Source organism: Furipterus horrens, unplaced genomic scaffold (genome assembly GCF_987537825.1).
Source record: "Furipterus horrens unplaced genomic scaffold, mFurHor1.1.pri manual_scaffold_4, whole genome shotgun sequence".
Classification (NCBI taxonomy): domain Eukaryota; kingdom Metazoa; phylum Chordata; class Mammalia; order Chiroptera; family Furipteridae; genus Furipterus; species Furipterus horrens.
This window is the reverse complement of record NW_028327174.1, coordinates 40,379,901-40,401,530: the sequence shown is the minus strand read 5'-3', so window position 1 is coordinate 40,401,530 and position 21,630 is coordinate 40,379,901. Positions and strand designations below refer to the sequence as shown.

The window sequence follows — 21,630 nt, the reverse complement described above, 5'->3', positions numbered from 1 at the left end:
TTGCAGCTGGCACCGCTGTGAGTTGGCAGTGGTGTCCCGGAGCACCCAGGCACATAGTTTGGGAATGATTTTTGAAGCGCCTCGCTTCTGTGAAACCCAACGATAAAAAAGCCTCCCTAATGAGAAACGCAGAAACCTAGACTAGTCCCCGCTGAGGCACCCACGTGACATGCACAGGACTTCGCCCTCTGCAGTCTGCACTGCAGTCACAGAATGGGGGAGCTAGGGCAGATCATCTCCAAAGACCTCTTCTGTTCTTTTTATTATTTACTTGTTTGTTTTTAGAGAGAGGGGAAAGGAGAAAGAGAAGGAGAGAAACGTCACTGTGTGGTTGCCTCTCACTCGCACCCCCAACTGGGGACCTGACACGCAACCTAGTCATGTGCCCTGACTGGGAATCGAACCAGCGACACTTGGCTCGCAGGCCGATGCTCAATCCACTGAGCCACAGCAGCCAGGGCAGACCTCTTCTGTTCTAAAACGATACGAATGAGCACTAGAGGAAGGAGGGTTTTTTCTCATTCTTGCTGGTTTCAGAGGAAAAGGAGGAAGGGTGAGAGCAGCAAGGTCAAGAATAACTATTTATTTTCCAGGAGGAAATGGCAAACTAAAATGTTCTGGGTACAACCCTTGGGTGTAGTAGGTGTTACTAAGGCACCAAGGGGGACGACAGCCAGACCTGCACAAAGATAACCTTCGTGGGGTGCACAGTGCCACCTGCCCTGCTCTTCCCACGTTCTTTCTCCTCTTGCTGCAACTCCTTCTTGACAAATGGTTTACATTATGAAGTCACTGGACAATGTTAGGGCCATAGAGTCTGACACAGACTCAGATTACCTATCCTAACTGGAGATCAAATTTACCACGTAAGCCTGAAAAGCACCAGAGTAAACAACAGAGCTAACTAACTAGTCGCAGACACTGAAACAGAAATACTGTACATCTGGAAAGAAGTGACATTTTCCTAGATGTTTTAAGTATGTTACCATAAATTTTGTATTTTTATTTGATATTGCATGTAAGTTTTTATTCTAGTTTGATGGAGGGGGTGGTTCCTTTGCAATTAGTTTTAAAAAGATGATTAAGAACAAGAAATGTATTTGCAGGATACAGAATACCTTATAAGCAAAGGAAACACATTGATTTCTTTGTTGTTATTTAATAGCACTCATCACTGCTCAACAGTATAGTAAATTTTTCTTTTTCTTTCATTTTATTTTCTGGCTCTAGAAGATAAATTCCAGAGGATGGGGGCTTTGTTTTGTTTGCCAGGGAATGTCCAGCACAAAGTAGGTGCTCATTACATCTTCGTTGAAAGAATAAATGAAAAGAATAAAAAGCATCAGGGAATGAATGAAGACAAGGGTTAGTACCAAGGAAGCAGCCATGGAGCCGGTCACAGACACATACAAGGAAGTGGGAGTGGGTGACAAGTTCTGAAGTAAGTTAAGTGGCAAGTGTGGTCGCAAGCCTCGAGGAACCAGCAGGCAGGAAGCCTTGTCCCAGGACTAACGAACATTACTTGTCCCGATACCACAATTTCTCCAGGACAAGAGAGAGTGGCACTTAAAGGGAAGATGCTTGGCAGCCCAGGAAGTTATGAGGCCCCCTACAGAGGTCACGACATTCTGGAAGCTTTCTCGGTGGGGGGGGGGGACTGAAAAAGAGAAGTTCACTTTAGCAAGACTGTAAGTTAAATGAAAAAAAAAATTTTTTTTACCTTCTCTTGGCACTTCTCTATTGCCTTGCTCTCCAGATGGCTGGACAATAGATCCCCTCTTTCCCTGTCTGTGACCCAAGTTTTACCCTCATGGCCGAAACCTGGCAGTCCTCTAACTCTCAACACTATTCCAATGAGCTCACATGGACTCTTCCTCTTGGAAGCAGAAGGAGAGTCAGCAGACCTGGGCATCTATTCTGGCCAGTCAGTCAGTCCATCAGCACCTAACTACATTCTCTTCCCGTCTCCACCTTCACTAGCTGTCGCTGGAGAGCAGGGCTGTCTGCGGCCAGGCAGCACAAGCTTTCCACCTTTGCTCAAGTTGGAAGAAATGCTGACTACCATGCTTGCTTTAAAAAAAAAAACAAAAAACTTTCTAAAATAGTAATGCATGTTTACTGCAAAAAATTTCAGACAATAAACAAAAAGATAATTAATTCAGCTTACTCCTATCACACAGAGATAATCCCTATTGGGGTACTTGTTTCAGATGTTTTTCTGCACATTCATATCCTATAAACAGAAATATATCACAAATATTTTATTTTTACGAAAGCAAGCAGTACATTATACATCCTGCTTTATCGTTTTTACTAAAAACTACAGCAATTTCAGATATACATTCTGTTGAACATATTTGTAAGTATTTTTAAAATATGACATGCAACTAATTTTAACTGCTATGGTTACTCTGAGGAAATCTCTACTTCATTCTAGTTAACTCTTGCAAATATTTCCATTACACAATAAAAATAACTAAATGACTAAAAAAGTAACATCTTTAGAAATTTAGAAATTACAGAAATAAAAGAAAATTAAAATAACATATAAAACCACCATGTAAAAATGATCAGCATTTTTGGTGCATTTTCTTAAAAGCTTTTGTATAATACATATCAGGACTGGGATTTTTCTCAACATTGGACTCTGTAAGAAATTTTATGAAATCATTTCAAAAGAAGGACTTGTTTCATTTTTTCCTTAATCATGTCAGGGTATTTGGGGTTTAGAAGAAGACTTTGATATATGATTAAGTTACTTATTTTACAGGGGTTGGAACTGATCAGGAACGTAATCTCTGTCATGGCCGAATAAATATCAGTACAGTTATTTCAAGTTTCTTTAAGTAAATAAAACTTCTGCCCCAAAAGACTAGCCATTTGATTCAAATGAGACTTTTTTATTTTCAGCTGAGATATAGTTTTCTCTTACAAACTGAGCTATTCATTGTTCAGAGTCATTGTCTAACTTTCTAATAAGGCTCCCAATAGCCTTCTAAATACTGTTGACTTTACATAATTTTTCAACTGTTAGCTGAATGCTGGATGAAACTCATGAATTTTAAGAAATAATTTTAAGAAATAATTTGATTCTTTCTTTTAGCATGGACAAAGCAGTGTTCGAGAGAACCGTATCTCCAGGAAACATACATACATTGCCCTCCCCTCCAAAAAACAGGAATCAAATTACCATTGCTAGAAAGATTGATGTTACTTTTGGTTTAATTCATGTAAGACACTAGCACTTATGATTTTAGGTTAAAGTAGCATGCCTGGGAACAGCATAGCCCACATTTACACCCAGCATGACTTCAATGTTCACCAAGGAAACCCTGAGGTATTGCTAATCATATATTGTTTCACATACACAAGAAATTAAAGCATTCTCATTTCAATAGGATCTATGTTTTCTGAAATGAGTCAGAGAGAAGCTCAAAGGCTCCTTATCAAAAAAGGAAGGTAAAAAATTGTTCAATTTTTCAAGGAAAGGGAAATTCTCTACTTAGTTTCATGTCACTCAATCAATTTAATTCTATTTGATATTCACCAAAAATGTTATGTCACATGCAGATCAAAAAATAGCTGCGGAAGTTATTCCTTGAACTCATGGACCTCAGAGCCTACCCAGTGTGGTTCCTGGGCCAGCAGCATCCTGCCATCCTTTGTTAGATTTTAAATTGCAAATTCAACTTTTTTATCAAGTCTATTCAAATATCTATTTCTTCTGGGTTTTTGGTTTATTCAGTTTGTCTTTCAAGCATATAAGGTTTATATGCTCACAAACAGTATCTGTCTTTTTCCTGTTTTATGAAGTTTTTGTTTTTGTTTTTGTTTCCAATGGGAGGAAGGTATTCCAGTATACATTATTCCATTATGACCAGACACAAAAGTCTTTCATGAAATCCCTTCTTTGAGCTTACTTAAAAAACAAATTGGTTATTGAGAAGAACAAATACAACAAACGAGGGGGGAAAAGGTCCCCACTGTGGTAAACTATGTGTGTAGATTTATTACACACATATACGACACATCAGACAGAGCAGCTAAAGAACCCTGTTTTGAATGGATAATTTCTCTTATTTTTCAATCCAGTGAGAGGGATTACAATCCAAACTTCCATAGTTTTCAGAAGGAAGAAATTTATGGGAAAAGTGAAACTAGGAAGACCTTGAAACAACACACAAACTGCTCTTCTGCAGCAATGGGAAACCATTTCCTCTACCTTTCCCTGTGTGGTGGACACTCCAGCTGCTGCCTTCCATTATAGAAACCTTTCCACGACTGGTAAATTCTCTACTCTTTACTATTGTATTCACGGGGCACTATCCTACATGAGATGATGTGAAACAGGAAACATGGTCCTTGTCATTTCAATAAATGGTGCTTAATCAACTTGATATCCACAAGCCAAAGATTAATCTTGACCCCTACCTCACATCTTGCATGAAAACCAATTTCAGATGGATCATACACCTATATATGAAAGGTGGAATAATAAAGCTTCTAAAGAAAAGCATCTTTATGACCTTCAGATAAGCAAAGGTGTTTTAAAAAGAACACAAAGATCTAATTTTAAAGGGAAAAAAATCTGAAATTGCACATCAGTATTCAAAGGACATCACTAAGTATAAAAAAAGGAAGACTTACAGAAAAAAAAAATAGCTGTGATTCAAAATTTAGACAAAGGACTAGTACCCAGAATATATAAAGAACTCAAACAAAAAGATAATCCAGTTTTAATAATGGGCAAAAGTCTTGATTGGGCACTCACAAAAGATCTCTAATAAGCATATAAAAATCATTAATCATCAGAGATGTGCAAATAAAAATCACGAGTTGATACCACTAGACCTCTGCCACATGCTAGAAGTTTTAAAACCAACAGAAAGTATTAGTAAGGAAGTGGAACAACTAAAATATTCACACACCAGAACAATTATGGAAAACTTTTAGGCGACTTCTTAACATATGTATACTCTATGACCCAATAATTCCACCAGAAGACATGTACAATAATGTTCATAGCACCTTTCATCACAATAGTCAATGTTCATCAATAGCAAAATGGAAATAAAATACTATTCACAAAAAAATATATTACTGCTACAGTAGGTAATGGACAATCAACATGCTTTGAAAACAGATAATCTCGAACTTGAATTCCAGTCCTACTATTTGCCATGGACTACTAAATATGTAGATATAAATATTTAACTTTATTTAGTCTGCTTTCTGAATCTAAAAAATAGGGTCATATCACCTCTATTACAGTATTATTCTAAGGATTAGATATAACATGCATATAATACAAAGTACTGTGACTGATAGGTACTCAATAAACAGTAAGACTAGAATTTAACTTACATTACTCAGGATCAATTATCAATTATCAATCTCTTTTATACATAAACTCCCCTCCTATAAAATAAAGATAGTGTTCCACCTGACCAGCCAAATAAACCTGTAGTATTTCTGGGCTGCCAAGTCAGTCATCAGTGAAGTTATACAAAAACTGGGTCATGGCCTTCTATTCTTCGGCTACTTTATGAAACCCATATGCAATTGCAGCTGTCAGCTCTCATGCCAGAAGATCAAATGAATTGGAAAGATTAAACAAATGGACAGGAGAAATGCCAAAATGTGTGTAACTGCTGGATGGGAGTCTAATTGGTTCAGTTACAAAGTCGATCCTCAGAACACTGTGTGCACTGTGTACACACTCTGAACAGAGTAGCACGTGCAGCTCAGGATGCCTGAAATATAAAAGAAAGAAAATGGGGGCAAAAATAACCTAGTTCAACTGCAGTTTTCAGCCTACTTCTGCATCTCCTTTAGTTGTATATATAGTCATACTTGTCATTAGAGAATAAAACATACAAGTCCTATAATAAATCCCACTTCAACTTCTTTTTAATTTAAATATATATATATATTGACTAACAACCAGATCCTAAATTTTAAAGTTACAATAAAAGTTGGGAGGAAAGATTATATTTAAGTGTAACACATTTTCAATAAAATTTCCCTCATTTACAAAGAAAAGTCAGGACACTGACTTGTGTTACCATCTAAACTATCAAAGGAAAGATAGGGGCAGGGCAAAGAAAAAATAAATCCCCTGACATCTTAAGATAAAATTTTATGATGCAAAAATAGTTACTGAAAAATAAGGCTCCAAATTTCCATATTTTGATTACCCTTGCTATTTCTCCTTCATTAAAATTTATCTTCACACCTTTATATAGAAAATGTAACTCAAAGTACTCCTAAACTCAGTTCCATTCATTCCACAAGAAAGGTCAATACTCCAGCCTGGTGCAAGTCTGTAACACAGGCACTCCATACAATGGAAATGAGGAACAACAAGCTTTTTCTTTCTTCTGACTGAATTATTGGGAGACTCTCAGGCCATTTCTAAACTAGTGAAACAAAGGAAAACTTTAGCCAAAGCCTTATGAATTTGTTATTCAGGCATCAGTATTTTTATAGCCCATGCTAGATTTACCTTTTATGCATGGATCCAGTTTTCCATTCACATGAGGTTTTTGGCATAGAAGAACCTTCCTTGGTTAGGGAAGTCCTCTTGCAATTTTCCTCAATGATCTCTCTATTTACAAAAGTTTTATAGATCCCACTCCAGTTTGTCTCTATGAAGAAAGCAATGCAATTCACATTTTAAAAAGCTAGTACATAGGCTGTCTGTCACACAGAAGTAAGTTTTTACAAAGGGGGTGGGGGTGAGATACCTAAATTTAAACAAACATGGTATCCAACAGTTCTGTTTAAAATTCTAATTCAGGACTTCCAGCCAAGATGGAGGCATAGACAGACACGCTGCGTCTCCCTCCACAACTAAGAAGGAATACAACTACCTCAAAACTAGAAACAACCACAAGTTCCAGAAAATCAAACTGCATGAAAGTCCAGCAAAGATATAAAGAAGAAATACTCATCCAGATAGGCTGGAGGGGCGGAGCCAGGGCGGAGAGGATGCAGTGTGGTGGCAGCATCAGCAGCTGCAGCAGTGGCAGGCTGGCAGAAAGCGCAGTCACACTTTTCAAAGTCAGGAGGGACACTGTGGAGCTTTCCCAGTTCTTCACCGGACCTCACAGCTCACAGTCCCAGCACCAGGGAAAATCAAGCCTCATTGCTTCTGACTGTGCAAACCAGTGGGGGTCGGGGTGGAGGCAGAAACTGCCGGTCTCAGCAGAGTCCACTTGTTTAAAGGGCCCTCATGGTCCTAGAAAGTCCACAGACCCACACACTCTGGGAACAACGGCCAGGGCAGCAGCTAGAGGGGCGCCAGTCTGGTGCGGAAGTGGGAGAGGTGCCTAGAAAAGGGGCGAGTTCTGGGCAGGCGGCATTGTTCCCTCTCGGACCCCTCCCCCACATACAGCGCCACAATGTGGTGAAACAGGTCGCCCTGTACTGATGAATCCCTAAGGCTTCACCCCTTACAATGTAACAGGAGTGACAGCTCTACCTGGTACTCAGAGGCAAACACAGGAGCCTATCAGAATGAGGAGACTGAGAAGTATGGCCCAAAAGGGGAAACGGATCAAGGTTCCAGTGGGAAAACTAAGTGATGAGGAGATAGCCAACCTAACAAATGAGGAGCTAGACAACCTAACAGACACAGAATTCAAAACACTGGTGATAAGAGATGCTCACAGGCTTGACAGATATGCTTGAGTATGGCAGACACATAAGGAAAGAAGTGAAGGCTATGCTAAGTGAAACGAAGGAAAATCTACATAAAACCAATGGTGAAGGGAAGGAAACCAGGGTTCAAATCAATGATTTGGAACATCAGAAGAAAAAAACAGTCAACCAGTGCAGAATGAGGAAGCAAGAATTGAAAAAAATGAAGAAAACTTCCCAAATTTCATGAAGGAGATGGACATACAGGCCTGGGAAGCACGGAGAATCCTGGGCGAGCTGGACCCAGAGGGGACCACACCAGGACACATCATGATTGAGATGCCAAAGGTGGAAGATAAAGACAGAGTCCTGGGGGCAACAAGAGAGAGGCGGAGAGTTGCCTACAGGGGGTTGCCTATAGAACTATCAGCTGATTTCTCAGAGGACACTTTGCAGGCAGGAAGGGACTGGCAACCAGTATTCAATGTGATGAAAGGCAACCTGCAACCAGGATTACTCTATCCAGCAAAGCTATCATTTAGAATGGAAGGGCAGATGAAGTGCTTCCCAGACAAGCTAAAGCTAAAGGAGTTCATCATCACCAAGCCATTATTATATGAAATGTCAAAGGGACTTAGTTAAGAAAAAGATCAAAATTATGAACACTAAAATGACAACAAACCCACAAGTATCAACAACTGAGTCTAAAAAATAAAAACAAAATCCAACTAAGCAAACCAGAGTAGGAATAGAATCATAGGTATGGGGATCATTTGGAGGGTTATCAGCTGGGAGAGGGGAGGGAAGAAATGGGGATACGGTGCAGGGATTAAGAAGAATAATCGTTTAGTACAAAATAGTCAGGGGGAAGTTAAGAATAATATAGGAAAGGGTGAAGCCAAAGAACTTATATACACAAACCATGGACATGAACTAAGGGGGGTGGAACTGCTGGAGAGAAGGGGGTTACTGGGCAGAGGGGAGCAAAGGGGGAAAACATTGGAACTACTGTAACAACATAATCAATAAAATATACTTTAAAAATTTTTTTTAATTCTAATTCAATGTTCGTCTTTAAAATTGTACTGTCCAGCTATTTATCTCTTAAGTCAAGAACAAAGTACAACAGGATTCACCCCCCACCCCCAAGGCACCTTGCAAAACAGTTTTTTTTTAATGGGATGATGCTCCAACCACTGAGCAACCTGGCCAGGGCTCTTCCCAGAATTTTAGAGAATCCGTATATTAATGGTTTGGATGTTAGGTATCACCTCATAAGTGATGCTGGTGCATACTATGCTGTAAAACTGCTTCAGAAACAATACAACATTATTTACTTAAACCTCATGTTTAATGACACTGGGTACTACATAACAATACAACTGAAATACCTAAGAATGACTGAAAACAAGATTGAAAATAAAGGGGGAAAATTTTTTGCTGCTATGCTATAAATTGGTTCATCCTTGGAGAAGTTAGATCTGGGTGACTCATCTGGGAATGCAAAGTATGACAGCATTTGCTACAGTCCTAATTCAAACCTAATCAACTATAGGAATAAACCTAAACCAAACATATACTGTATGGTGAACAGAAGAGTCAGCCCACAGCTCATCTAGGCCACATGTTAAAAGCAAATCACTGCCTTGTTGAACTACACATGAGTAAGCAATATATAAGAAGCTGTGGGCTAAAACAGTTATATGATGCACTGCATCTGAACAAAAGCCTTGACTACCTTGATGTCAGCTGCAATAAAATAACTTGTGATTGAATGGTGTTTCTGATGATATTCTGAAAAGCAATACCCTGGAAGTAATGGATCTTTCTATTAACAGAATAGAAAATGCAGGAGCAAAGAATCTGAGTGAAACTCTTGCTTCGCACAACAGGAGTCTTAAAGCACTGGCAGCAGTCAGTAAGAACATGGAGAAGGACTTGCTGTACTTTCTCAATTGATGAAAACAAATCCCATACACTCGAATATCTGCATTTGGGGAAACAAGTTTGATGAGGCTACATGTGTAGCATATTCGGACTTCATTCAAATGGGCCATCTAAAGCCACACAATACAGATGTAGGGCCATCTGTGGTAGATAGAAGGATGCATCTTACATAAGTCTCCATAGCTTTAAGAGGACCACTAAGTCAACAGCTATGAAAAACAAGTGCTAAAATAATTTTCACATATTTGTCTTACCATGTTCAGAGATTAATATTTTATTGCCTATTAAATTTCTTTCATAAATTGGAACAAGTTACTTTTGTCAATGTGTAAGTATGACTATATTAAATTTTGTATAACTATCCATTAAAAAAATAAAATAAAAACAGTGGTGTTCTCACAGTTATTTATAATCCAAAATCTTGAAAATTTTTAAATATCTAACAATAGAGGACATGTTAACTAAAATAAAGTACTACTTTGTAACAGAATATAATACATCTACTAAATTTTTAGTAACATGAAATAATTTAATGTTATATGGGAGAAGGAAAACACAATTTTTAAATTCATGTACTCTGTAACCACAACTGCAAAACAACAGATACAAAGAGAAAAACACATCAAAGCATTGCCAGTAGTCAACCTGGATGTTTAGTTTCTTTCTCCTTATTACTCAACAAAAATTTGATTAAAAATTTTTTTCTGAACAAAGACATTTACCTAAAATGTTTTCTCAGTTAAATACAAAAGACCACAAAACATTAAAGGCACAATGATAAAAGGATCTAGTCAAGTCAACTAGACTTCATATTCTAATAAATCATATGTAACTTCAAGAAAGTGTACATTATCAGTGTATGTTGCTGGGATTTTATTCCTGAATAATTGGTCATCGAGAGACTATCATGTGCACAAATAAGTTCTAAGAAATGGGCTGAAGTATAGCTCATATATTAGAAACAGAAGACAGAAAGAGAAACAGAAATTAAAAATAGGGGGAGAGAGGCTGTAACAACAAGTCTCACATAGGAAGGGTCAAGAGTGATTGTATTCAAAGCATAGCTCCCTTTCTCTACTGTCAGAGAACAATGCTAAGCAATGAATCCACAGGGAGAAATTCCACCACCTCAAGTAATGTACATGAACCATGAGACTAAGAAAAAGTACAGCTTTGTACTAAAATCACAACATAAAAACATTCTAAACAAGAGCCATAATACTTTTTAATAATAATACAAATTACTTATCATTTAGTAGTAAACAAAAAGGAAAACACCAGTTACTTCATCTACTCATCATATACTTTGTATACTCAAAAGTTTCAGATGTTTTTAACCTGAGAGATTTAAGAAATAGCAATTGCAAAAATAATAGTACTCACAGCCCCCCATAGAGGATTCCTTTCAACCAAAATCCAGCAGAGCTTTTTAGTCTTCTGATTAATCATTATTTCCTGCTTGTGGATGAATTATCTGGATATATGACTTGTGAGTAAAATCTATAGGCATTCTGTATTTAGATACCAGACACACACACAACTTCTGTTAGACATAGTAAAGAACTAACTAATGGGAAGTACACAACGAGGTTTCATAACTTTATTTCTAGCAGTGATGAAGCCTCAAGGAAGTACGCAAACAATGCGTTTCAAAATCCCACGAAGGTATTTCAAAATGTAGTGAGAAAGCACTGGGAATACTGTGGTGGAACAGGGAAGCATGGAGCCAGCTACATGTGACTTTATGGTAGTTAAGACCTTCAGATATGTAACAAACTATCCTTCAAAATTCAGTGTAAAAGGATCTTAAGAATTTTTTTCCATGGTGATTAGACAGGCATAAGAAATACTGAATAATAGACTTCTGGTCAAGATGGAGGCATAGGTAGACATGCTTCGCCTCCTCACTCAACCACAGGAAGAATTACAACTAAATCTCAAAACAAATAACACCCACAACTGTCAGAAAATCAAACTGTACGAAATCTGACACCAAGGATTTAAAGAAGCAACATTCATCCAGATGGGTAGGAGGGACAGATACGTGGAGACAGGCAGAGATGGGAGGAGACATGGTATGGCACAGAGGCAGTGGCAGTGGAATGGGAACAGGTGGTCCCATACTCACATGTGGTGGATAAAAATCAGGAGGGATACCTTTGAAAGCAAGCAATCCCAGCCCTAGGCCAGACCATACAGCTCAGGATTCTAGCACCAGGAAGAGAAATCCCTGTAACTTCTAACTGGAAAAAGCAGTGAGGGTTGGGGCAGTGGAATAAACTACCAGATTTTTAGGACACTCCATTACAAGGGCCCATATGTTCTTAGAACATATTCAAACCCACCCACTCTCAGATTCAGAAACATGGCAACAGATGGAAGGGTGCCAGTCACATATGGGGACTAGGTAAAGTGACTGGAAAAAGGGTGAGTACTGGGCAAACCTCCAGAAGCCAGGCAGAGGCATTGTCCCCTCTCTGAACCCTGCCCCCACACAAAGTCATGAAGTAGTGAAGAAGGCTGCCCTGCCCTGGCAATTACCTAAGTCTCCACCCCACACAAGTTATAGGTGCCTTTTCTACAGTAGGACATGCTACTAAGAGAAAGAGCCGAAGCAGCTCTACCTAATACACAGAAACAAACACAGGGAGGCTACCAAATTGAAGAGACAAAGAAATATATGGCCCAAATGAAAGAACAGAAAAGAACCCCCCAAAAAAATAACTAAACAAAATGGAGATAACCAACCTATCAGATGCAGGGTTCAAAACATTGGTGATCAGGATGCTCAAAGAACTCATTGAGTAAGGCAACAACATAAAGGAAGAAATGAAGGTTACACTAAGTGAAATAAAGAAAAATCTACAGGGAACCAACAATGAAGGGAAGGAAGCTGGGCTTCAAATCAACAATTTGGAATAGAAGGAAGAAATAAACATTCAATCAGAACAGAAAGAAGAAACAAGAATGCAAAAAAATTAGGACAGTATAAGAAGACTCTGGTACATCTCCAAACGTGCCAATTACAAGTCATAGGGATGCAAGAGGAGAGGAGGAAGAGCAAGAAATTGGAAACTTATATGAAAAAATAATGAACGAAAACTTCCCTAATTTGGGGAAGGAAATAGACATACAAATCCAGAAAGCACAGAGAGTCCCAAACAAGTTAGGCCCAAAGAGGACCACACCAAGACATCATAATTAAAATGCCAAAGGCTGAAGGTAAAGAGAGAATCTTAAAAGCAGCAAGAGAAAAGCAGAGAGTGACATACAACGGAGTTCCCATAACTCCTTTGTCAGCTGATTTCTCAAAAGAAACTTTGCAGGCAAGAAGGGGCTGGCAAGAAGTATTCAAAGTGATGAAAAGCAAGGACCTACAACCTAGATTATTCTCTCCAGCAAAGTTATCTTTTAGACTAGAATGGCAAACAAGGAGCTTCCCAGACAAGGTAAAGCTAAAGGAGTTCATCATCACGAAGCCCTTATTACATGAATTATTAAAAGGAATTATTTAAGAAAAAGAAAATCAAAACTATGAACATGAAAATGACAACAAACTCACAACTATCAACAACTGACTAAAAAACAAAAACAAAAACAAACTAAGCAAACCACCAGAACAGGAACACAATCATAGATGTGGAGATCATTTGGAGAGTTATCGGGGAGAGTAGGAAGGGGGAGAATGGGGGAAATGGTGCAGGGATTAAGAAGTATAATTGGTAGGTACAAAATACACAGTGAGATGTTAAGAATAGTATAGGAAAGGGAAAAGCCAATGAACTTACACACATGACCCATGGGCCCAAGGTGGGGGGAGATTGCTGAAGGGAAGGCGGGGTACTGGGCAGAGAGGAAGCAAAGGAGAAAAAATTGGGACAACAGCAATAGCATAATAAAAAATATATATATATACCATATTTTTCACTCCATAAGATGCACTTTTTTCCCAGAAAAAGTGGGGGGGAAATGTCTGTTTGTCTTATGGAGCAAATATTGCGTCACAGATCTGATGTGTATTACCTGACCTGGGGTTCCCAGAAAACTAGAAGAGTACTTGAACCTTAAAGTCTCTTCTTATTTGTTAACGACAGTGATGACGGTTCTTAATACCACCGTTGACTGCTGTTCACTTTACAAGTTTGAAATATTATTTTGTTATATTTTATTAAATATTTTAGTATACCATTTGGTTCAGAATATTTTTTTTCTTGTTTTCCTGCTCTAAATCTAGGTGTGTTTTATGGTCAGGTGTGTCTTATAGTGCAAAAAAATACGGTATTTAAAAAAAGAACCTCAAAAAAAAGAAATTCTGAATAATAAAACTTTGTTTAAGCTTTCCATATCACCCAAAGCAAAGGGACTTCCATTTCCTTTCCACATCCCTAGCTCTCCCAAATAACCTCTTCATATAAAGATATCAGGATTTTAAAGGAGGAAAGGCACCAATAAGCAAATTTTTCATCCTTGCCATATTTATAAGAGAAAATCACTGGTCAAAGACAATGCACCAGTTAATATAACATATAAGAGATTTCTCAAAACACCTAACCATTTGTCATTATGTGACCTGAATGAATGTTTACATAATAATTCAAATTTTAATTTCCTTTTTATATGATACATAGATATTGTCATCAAAAATCAAACTGTAATACCTGGACTCAGTTCAACTTAGCAATATCACTTCATCCAATTGCTGAGTTTCCGAAAGAATAACAAACTGAAAATATACTGCCTTAAAGTACTTGAGGACATTTTGATAGGTAAAATTTTAAAATATTTAATGTAGCGTATGAGCCAACAAGCGGGAGCATGAAAGAAACTACTTGGGGAGACACACATTTAAATCACAAAGTCTTAGAAATTTAGAAATCCTCCAAATGTATGGGTAAGAAAACTGAGGCCAAGAGTGTTAAGGTAAAATAGATAAAGCTATATGATATTAATGAGACTAGCTATATACATCTCAAATCTTCTGACAGATTTTTTTCAATGCCATTTCCATGGCATTACATTTCTCTTTCTTCCTTTCCTTTTCTTTCTTTCTTCCTTCCTTCCTTTCTTTCTTTTCGTAGTTTCATAACTTTATTCGACAACAGCAGTTAGTTTTTATGCACATTAACTGCAGATTTTTGAAAAGTGGTGACAGGTATGTGGGTAACGAGTGTATAGAGATTGTTTGGTGAATCTTCCTCCTCATTACTTTTCTGGACAAGTGTACCTGGATACGGTATGTAACATTCCTTATTGCTTTGGCCCAGACAGCTTTGTTGAGCCTAGTGTCAATGCGTGTATCTGGAGTTCCTATATCCTTAATGACAAATTTCTGAATCTCTTTGAGTACCCAAGGGACACTCTTGTTGAAACCCACTTCATGGATATGCTTGTGAATGTTGGTGGTGCATTCTCTGGTCACTACCTCACTGAAGGCAGAACGGCCCTTCTTCTCACCACCCTTCTTTGTGGGAGCCATTAACGCTGGGTCCAAGTTGGAAAGCAAGAGCATTATATTTCCAAATTAGCTCTTAAATATGCTGTTATCCCACATGTTTTCATGGGATGGTGATTTTGAGACCGAGTAACCTGCCTGCAACCATCACTTGCTATCAATGAATGTTATTATTATAAGCTTGGAAAGCTGATCTCTATGAAGTGAAGGGTATAGTAAGAAAACATGGCATGTTCCTATAATGTGGTGGTACCCAACCAAGGACTAACGCTTCCCAAACTTCACTAATCGAAGCCAACATCCCCAGACTAGATCACCTGAGGGCTGGGGCTCTCCTCTGCAGAGTCAGAGTAGATTTTGCACAGGAAGTGTTGGTGTAGGTGCTCAGGCATCAGTGATGAAGTCAAATGAGGATGTCAGCACTTTTGGTTCCCTCTCTCTAGCTCAGAGTAGTACAGCCGGAAACTTCAAACTGACCACATGCCAATGAGCTATTCCCTAAAACTAAAACTGTCCCCCTCTTCTCCAGTGAACCAGGCCAGGCAGGATCCTAATGGGTATGCTGGCTGTGGTTCTTGCCCTCTTTCATATGGAATAGTTTCTGATAATTTGACACTGTACATTGTAGAATTTTATATATCTTTACAAGTAACCAAACCTTTTCACTGTTCATTCAGATATTATGTGGATATAGCTGTAGAAACATGCTGTAAGGATTGCATTAAAATAAAATTTCTCTCATAAATAAATGTGTGCTTTTTTTAATGTTTGCTTCTTATATACTGGTTTGCTAGATTTTATAAAAACAGATGTATTTGTCTTGGCTTTAAATCAAGTGATTTTGATCAATTTAGTCACACATGTGTTTAGTAAAATTTGGGATTGGCTTTAGGAACTATGATATCAACCAACTTGCTAAAATTAGTACCCCCCCAAAAAATGTATATGGCTAAAAATAAATCTTCATAAAGAGAGTAAACAAAGTTATTATTCTCTTCCCAACACTATCTTTTCATTTCATACCTCAATAAAATTATTAGCTGTAATTACAGCTGTATAGTTGTGATGTACCTTCTCATAACAACCCTAACAAATGGTGTAATTAGGTCCATTTAAATAGATGATGAAACTGAGAACTAAAGTCAAATAACTTTCCCAGAGAGTAAATCGCAGAGTTGCAATTCAACCCTAGACTGTTTAACTTCAAAACCAGATCTCTAAAACGGAAAATGTCTGCTTATTGTCCTGAAGTTGTCTCAAAATCATTAATCTGGGATGGAATGAGAAAAACATTTACCCTATAGCTCAGTTTTGTTTTTAATCCCCAAATTCAAAATCTAACACTGGTAAACTTCCTCTTTCTACATCATATGACCCTTTTCATAACTGAATTCAATACTTTGTATTTAATCTACTTTAGCAAATAGTTTTACATATAACCTAAAGTAGTAGAATCATTTTAGAATAACTTAAGAGTTCACCTGAGCAATAGTCGGTTTTATCTTAATTTGCTTATTGGTTATGAGAATGAAAAGAGTAAATTTGTCACTTCCTCAAGGTCACTCTGAGCCAGAAAAAGAAGTCTGGTTTAAGGTCCTGTTGCTAAACCACACATACTTCCTCTGCAATGGTAAGCTGCCATTGGTAAGCTGGTCACTAAGAAACAGAAAATAAAAAGAAAAAGTACAGGATATTTAAAACACTGTTCCTGCTGCTCTCTTTCCCATATTGTCCATCAGTCTATTTTGCCCATTTCCTCTTCTGTACTTTTCTATATTGCAAGTATGGGAAGAAAGTGCAATAGCCTTGGCAGATAAGGGGAAAAAACTATTTCTATTTCAAACATGAAAGAAATATTTCATTTTCTTTTCTAATTAAAATATGGGATATAGCCTCACCCTGACCAATGTGGCTCAGTTGGTTGGGCGTCATTCTACAAAATAAAAGGTCACTGGTTCAAATCCATCAGGGCACATTTCTAGATTGCAGGTTTAGTCCCAGTCAGGGTGGATATGAGAGGCAACTGATCTATGTTTCTCTGCCTCTCTTTATTCTTCCCTTTCTCTCTAAGTAAATAAACAAACAAGCAAATAAATAAAATATGGGACATAGCCTCAAAAATTAAGATCCTTTTAAAAATTGTCTTGTTAAACCCATGTGTTCTTTTTAAATTTCATTGCTACAAACTATCTTTTGATTGGTAAATTTAAGGCATTTCACAAAGAAATGTGTAGATACCTGCACATATGGCATTTGACATTGTAGAGGGGTTTGTCCAAAGCAGCATTATCCATTTTTTTTTAACAGTATTTTCAGTTTTATTACAAACATGCACTCACAACAAAGATTGTCATAAGACATTTCTTGGCTATACCTATATCCAGTATTTGCTTTTGAGCAGCTTTCTTTGCTATTACCATCTTGACAAATTCATCATTGTTTCCCGCAGTCCTTCTTTGTCCTGCCAGTGTAGACCGCTTCTGCGAGTTTTTCCCCATCTTTCAGGTGTACTTACTGGTATATTTTCACAGCCTGTTCTTCTGTTGTCCAAGGGAGAAATCTGTGCCCAGGAGTTCAAATCATTCTGAAGGTATTGCATGGCTTGCTTGAGGCACCACTCTCTGCTCTTTTAAAATTTTATCAAAAGCCTCTTTGCTTATGTCAGTTTCTCAAAGAGGGGCAGTGTTTGAAGACTCTTAGCTTTGCTCATAACATCTTTGGCAGTTCTACTGACCCCAGAAGAAGAACATATGTTCATTAAATTACCAATAACTTCCCATCTTGAATTTGTTGCAGCAGGGAAGAGGTTCACAAACTGCGGATCATACTGTGACCAATTTCCACCTCCACCAGTTGATTTCTTAGATGTTTGTCATACATGAGCCTCAGCTTCCTCTTTCTCTTTTCTAACTTGCTTATGTCTTTCTATCTGTTTTTCCAGTAGGCTTTCCTACTTCTTTTGTAGATAATATGCTTCATTCAAATACTGTAAACTTGCTAGTTCAAGGTGATCACAAAGCTTTTCTATCTCCTCTATCATTTTAATCCACTCTGCTTCACTGTCAGAAAAGTGATTCCAGGTCTTGCATGAGTTTTGACATTTTTGCCTTTCCTCTTTACTGGCTATTTTCTGGATATCCTTTTCTTCTTTTCCAATAATACTTGTCTAACTTCCTCTTCTTTCTCTTTAGCTAATGGAGCAGCTTCTAATTGAGTTTGTCTTTGTTTTCTTTAGCTTCTTGCTCCCGTTTTGCTTCTGCTTTTGCTTTCTTTTCTGCTTCTTTCTTGGCCTTTTATTCTTCTTTATTTATTTATTTATTTTTTGATCACAGGTACATGTATTGTCGAATAATATTCTTATTCTGTTCATTTCTTCTTTTTTTCTTTGTGCCCCTGTTGCTGTTATGCTTTTATTTTTTTTAATTTAATCTTTGTTGTATTTGGTCCCCTTGTACCCTCCTACCCCCAGCAATCACCACACTGCTGTCCACGTCCATGTGTTCTGCTTTCTAACCTTTCTCCCTTCCTTACAACATTCTGCTTTTTCTTTCCCTTCTTCATCTAAATGAGAATATTCTCTCCAAGAATCAGAATTATACCAGAAAGAGGACTTCCAGCCAAGATGGAGGCCTAGACCAACACGCTCTGTCTCCCTCCATAACTAAGGACTACAACAACTGCAAAACCAGAAATAACCAGAAGTTCCAGAAAATAAAGCTACATGGAAGTCCAACGTAGGAAGTTATAAACATGCGGTGCTCGTCCAGACAGGTAGGAGGAGTGAAGCCAGGGCAGAGAGGTCAAGCTGTGCTGGTGGCGGTAGCGGTAAGCACAGACACCCATATTTAAGCAGAGGCAAGAAACACCTGGGGAGCACTGCCGGCTGCAGACCAGACCAGTCAGTTTGCGATTCCAACACCGGGGAAGGCAGACCCCCATTGCCTCAGACTTTGAAGGCCAGAGGGGGTGGGGACGGGAGAAAAAGCTCCTGGTCTCTCAGCAGAGAGTAAATGGCAAGAACCCATCTTGGACCCCCGCCCCCACACACAAAACGCCACAGCATGGTGAGAACGGTCCCGCAGTTGTGACGAGTGCACGGAGCTCCACCCTCTACAGCATAGGAGGTGTGACAGCCCCACTCAGGAAGCAAAGGTAAACACAAAACTATCAGGATGGCAGGGATCATGATAAGAGATCCCAATCACGAAGCTGATCAGACAGCAAATGTATGCTCTAACCGACCAGCAGACAGGAAATCTTTCTGAGGCACAGTTCAGAGCTTTGGTTATAAGAAAGCTTACAGGCCTAACAGCAGATCTTAAACAAGACGGAGAAGGAATGAAGGGTCGTCGTCGGCGGCGGCGGCAGCCGTCCGTCTCGAGAGACGATGGTGTAGCTTCTTAAGAGTCTATCTGCACGGCCGAGAATGGCTGTGCAGTCCAACTCGGGAGTGACATGGTATCTGTCTCCTCCCGTGTTGAATCGACATCTTGCGATGACGCTGAAGCTACAGAGCCTGGGCAGGGTGATATGGAGGGCCAGCTGTTGCCCATGCAGCAGGCCCCCCCTCTCTTCGCAGCTGAAGGGTCCAAGGGAAAGACGGAGTCAATACAGCTTGGGTTCAGGTGCGCCGCAGGAGTTGCCGGTGTTGACTACAACGTCGAACCGCCTTAGGGACTCCGGCTCCGGATTTTCTGTCGGGGTTTACTCCCTTAGCCTTTCCCCTGAAGAGGTATGCCGCAAGGCAGCGGAGGTTTTTTGGAGTCAGAGTTTTCCTTCTCTGATGTACCCTGACTGGAAGATCGAACCAGCGACACTTAGCTCGCAGGCCGACGCTCAATCCACTGAGCTAAACCAGCCAGGGCAAATGAAGGGTAGTCCTGCTGAAATAAACAAAAACACATACTAAACAAGTGGTAAGGGCAAGAAAACCAGGGATCAAATCAACAAACCGGAACATAGGGAAAAAACAAACAGCCAACCAGTGCAGAAAGAGAAAAAGAAAAGTGAGGAAAATGAGGAGAGGATCAGAAACCTACGGGACAGCTATAAGTGGGCCAACATCCAAATCATAGGGTTGCCAGAAGGTGAAGAACTAGAAACTGAAAAATTATGTGAAAAGATAATGAAGCGGAACTTCCCTAACTTGGGGAAAGAAATCGAATTACAGGTTAAAGAAGCACAGCAAGTTCCAAGAAAACTGGACCCAGGGAGAACCACACCAAGACACATTAGAATCAAAATGTCAAAAATTACGGATAAAGAGAGAATCTTAAAGGCAACAAGAGAGAAGAAGAGAATTATGTACAAAGGGGTCCCTGTAAGACTATCAGCTGCTTTCTCAAAAGAAATTCTGCAGGCAAGAAGGGATTGGCAAGAAATATTCAAAGTAATGAAAAGCAAAAACCTACAACCATGATTACTTTATCCAATGAAGCTGTCATTCAGAATAGAAGGGCAGAGAAAGTGCTTCCAGGCTGAAGGAGTTCATCAGATCCAAACCACCATTATATGAGATGTTAAAGGGACTTGTTTAGGAGAAAGAGGATCAAAACTATGAACATTAAATGAAAACTATATCACAACAACCAACAACAGAAGCTAGGGAACCGAAACAAAGGCAAACTAAGTAGGCAACGAGAGTGGAAAAAGAATTATAGGTATGGGGAAGATTATGGGGGGGGGGGTCAGCAGGGAGGGGAAAGGGGGGAAAGGGAGGGAGAAGGTACAGGAATTAAGAAGCATAGTAGGAGGGAGTGGAGTATATAGGAAGATGTTGAGAAGAACTATATGCACAACAAATGGGCATGGACTAAGCGGGGGTAACTGGAGGGAGGGTGTCACTGGGTGGAGGGGAACAAATGGAAAAGAAATTGGGACAACTGTAACAGCATAATCAATAAAGCATATTAAAAAATTATACCAGAAAGAATAAAATGGATCTACACCTTCAAATGAGCTATTCATGTCATCAAGTCTGGGACATTTAAAAAATTTGACTGCCTGGAATTCCTGTCTAACACTGGGGAAAAACAACTTCAAAGTACTGTTCTTTGCATTACTTTTAGAAGGAACTGAGTTATCAAGAGTACTTCAATCTGTCTCTGTACAGCTTTTTATCTTTTATGGCCAAGTGTAAGTATTGTATCAATGACCTTGGTTCTTCCAGGCCTGGGATCAAATGTTTTTAGCAAGGGAAATTCTTCTAACTACAATTCTTCATCTTCTAATTCCTCTGATAACTTTCTCATCCTCCAGTTCCTGAAAAGACACAGAAGCATTTCTGTTTTGCCTCTTAACAAAAGATTCAAACCATCTCCCCACAGGTTCAACTTGACAGAGTGTTGAAGCTGTGATTGAAAAGAGTTGAGGGGCTTCACTGCATTGCATGGAATAAATCAGAGGCCAGAACAAGGGTGATGGCAGTGCCCTGGGCATCTGCAGCACTTGGCAGGAGCAGTGTGATGGCCCCAGGCCAGCCCCATGGGCACAGAGGTTCGCATCCAGGAAGAACACTTAGCATCCCGCTTTAGCAGACCTGCCAACTGACCCTTCTATTGTGACAGAAATGCTCTCTACTTATGCTATAT

At 39.0% G+C, this 21,630-nt stretch overlaps 1 protein-coding gene and 3 pseudogenes across 1 annotated transcript in view; 1 reads left to right on the top strand and 3 right to left on the bottom strand.

Annotated features, from left to right (window-relative positions):
• The window catches only part of FGD4 (FYVE, RhoGEF and PH domain containing 4), a 193,945-nt gene that overhangs the window by 119,538 nt on the left and 52,777 nt on the right, over positions 1 to 21,630 (bottom strand). The gene's annotated exons all lie outside the window — the stretch shown is intronic.
• LOC150011570 (leucine-rich repeat-containing protein 34 pseudogene) lies at positions 8,826 to 9,761 on the top strand (annotated as a pseudogene).
• On the bottom strand, positions 14,552 to 15,064 carry LOC150011569 (large ribosomal subunit protein eL31 pseudogene; annotated as a pseudogene).
• On the bottom strand, positions 17,362 to 21,563 carry LOC150011568 (dnaJ homolog subfamily C member 2-like; annotated as a pseudogene).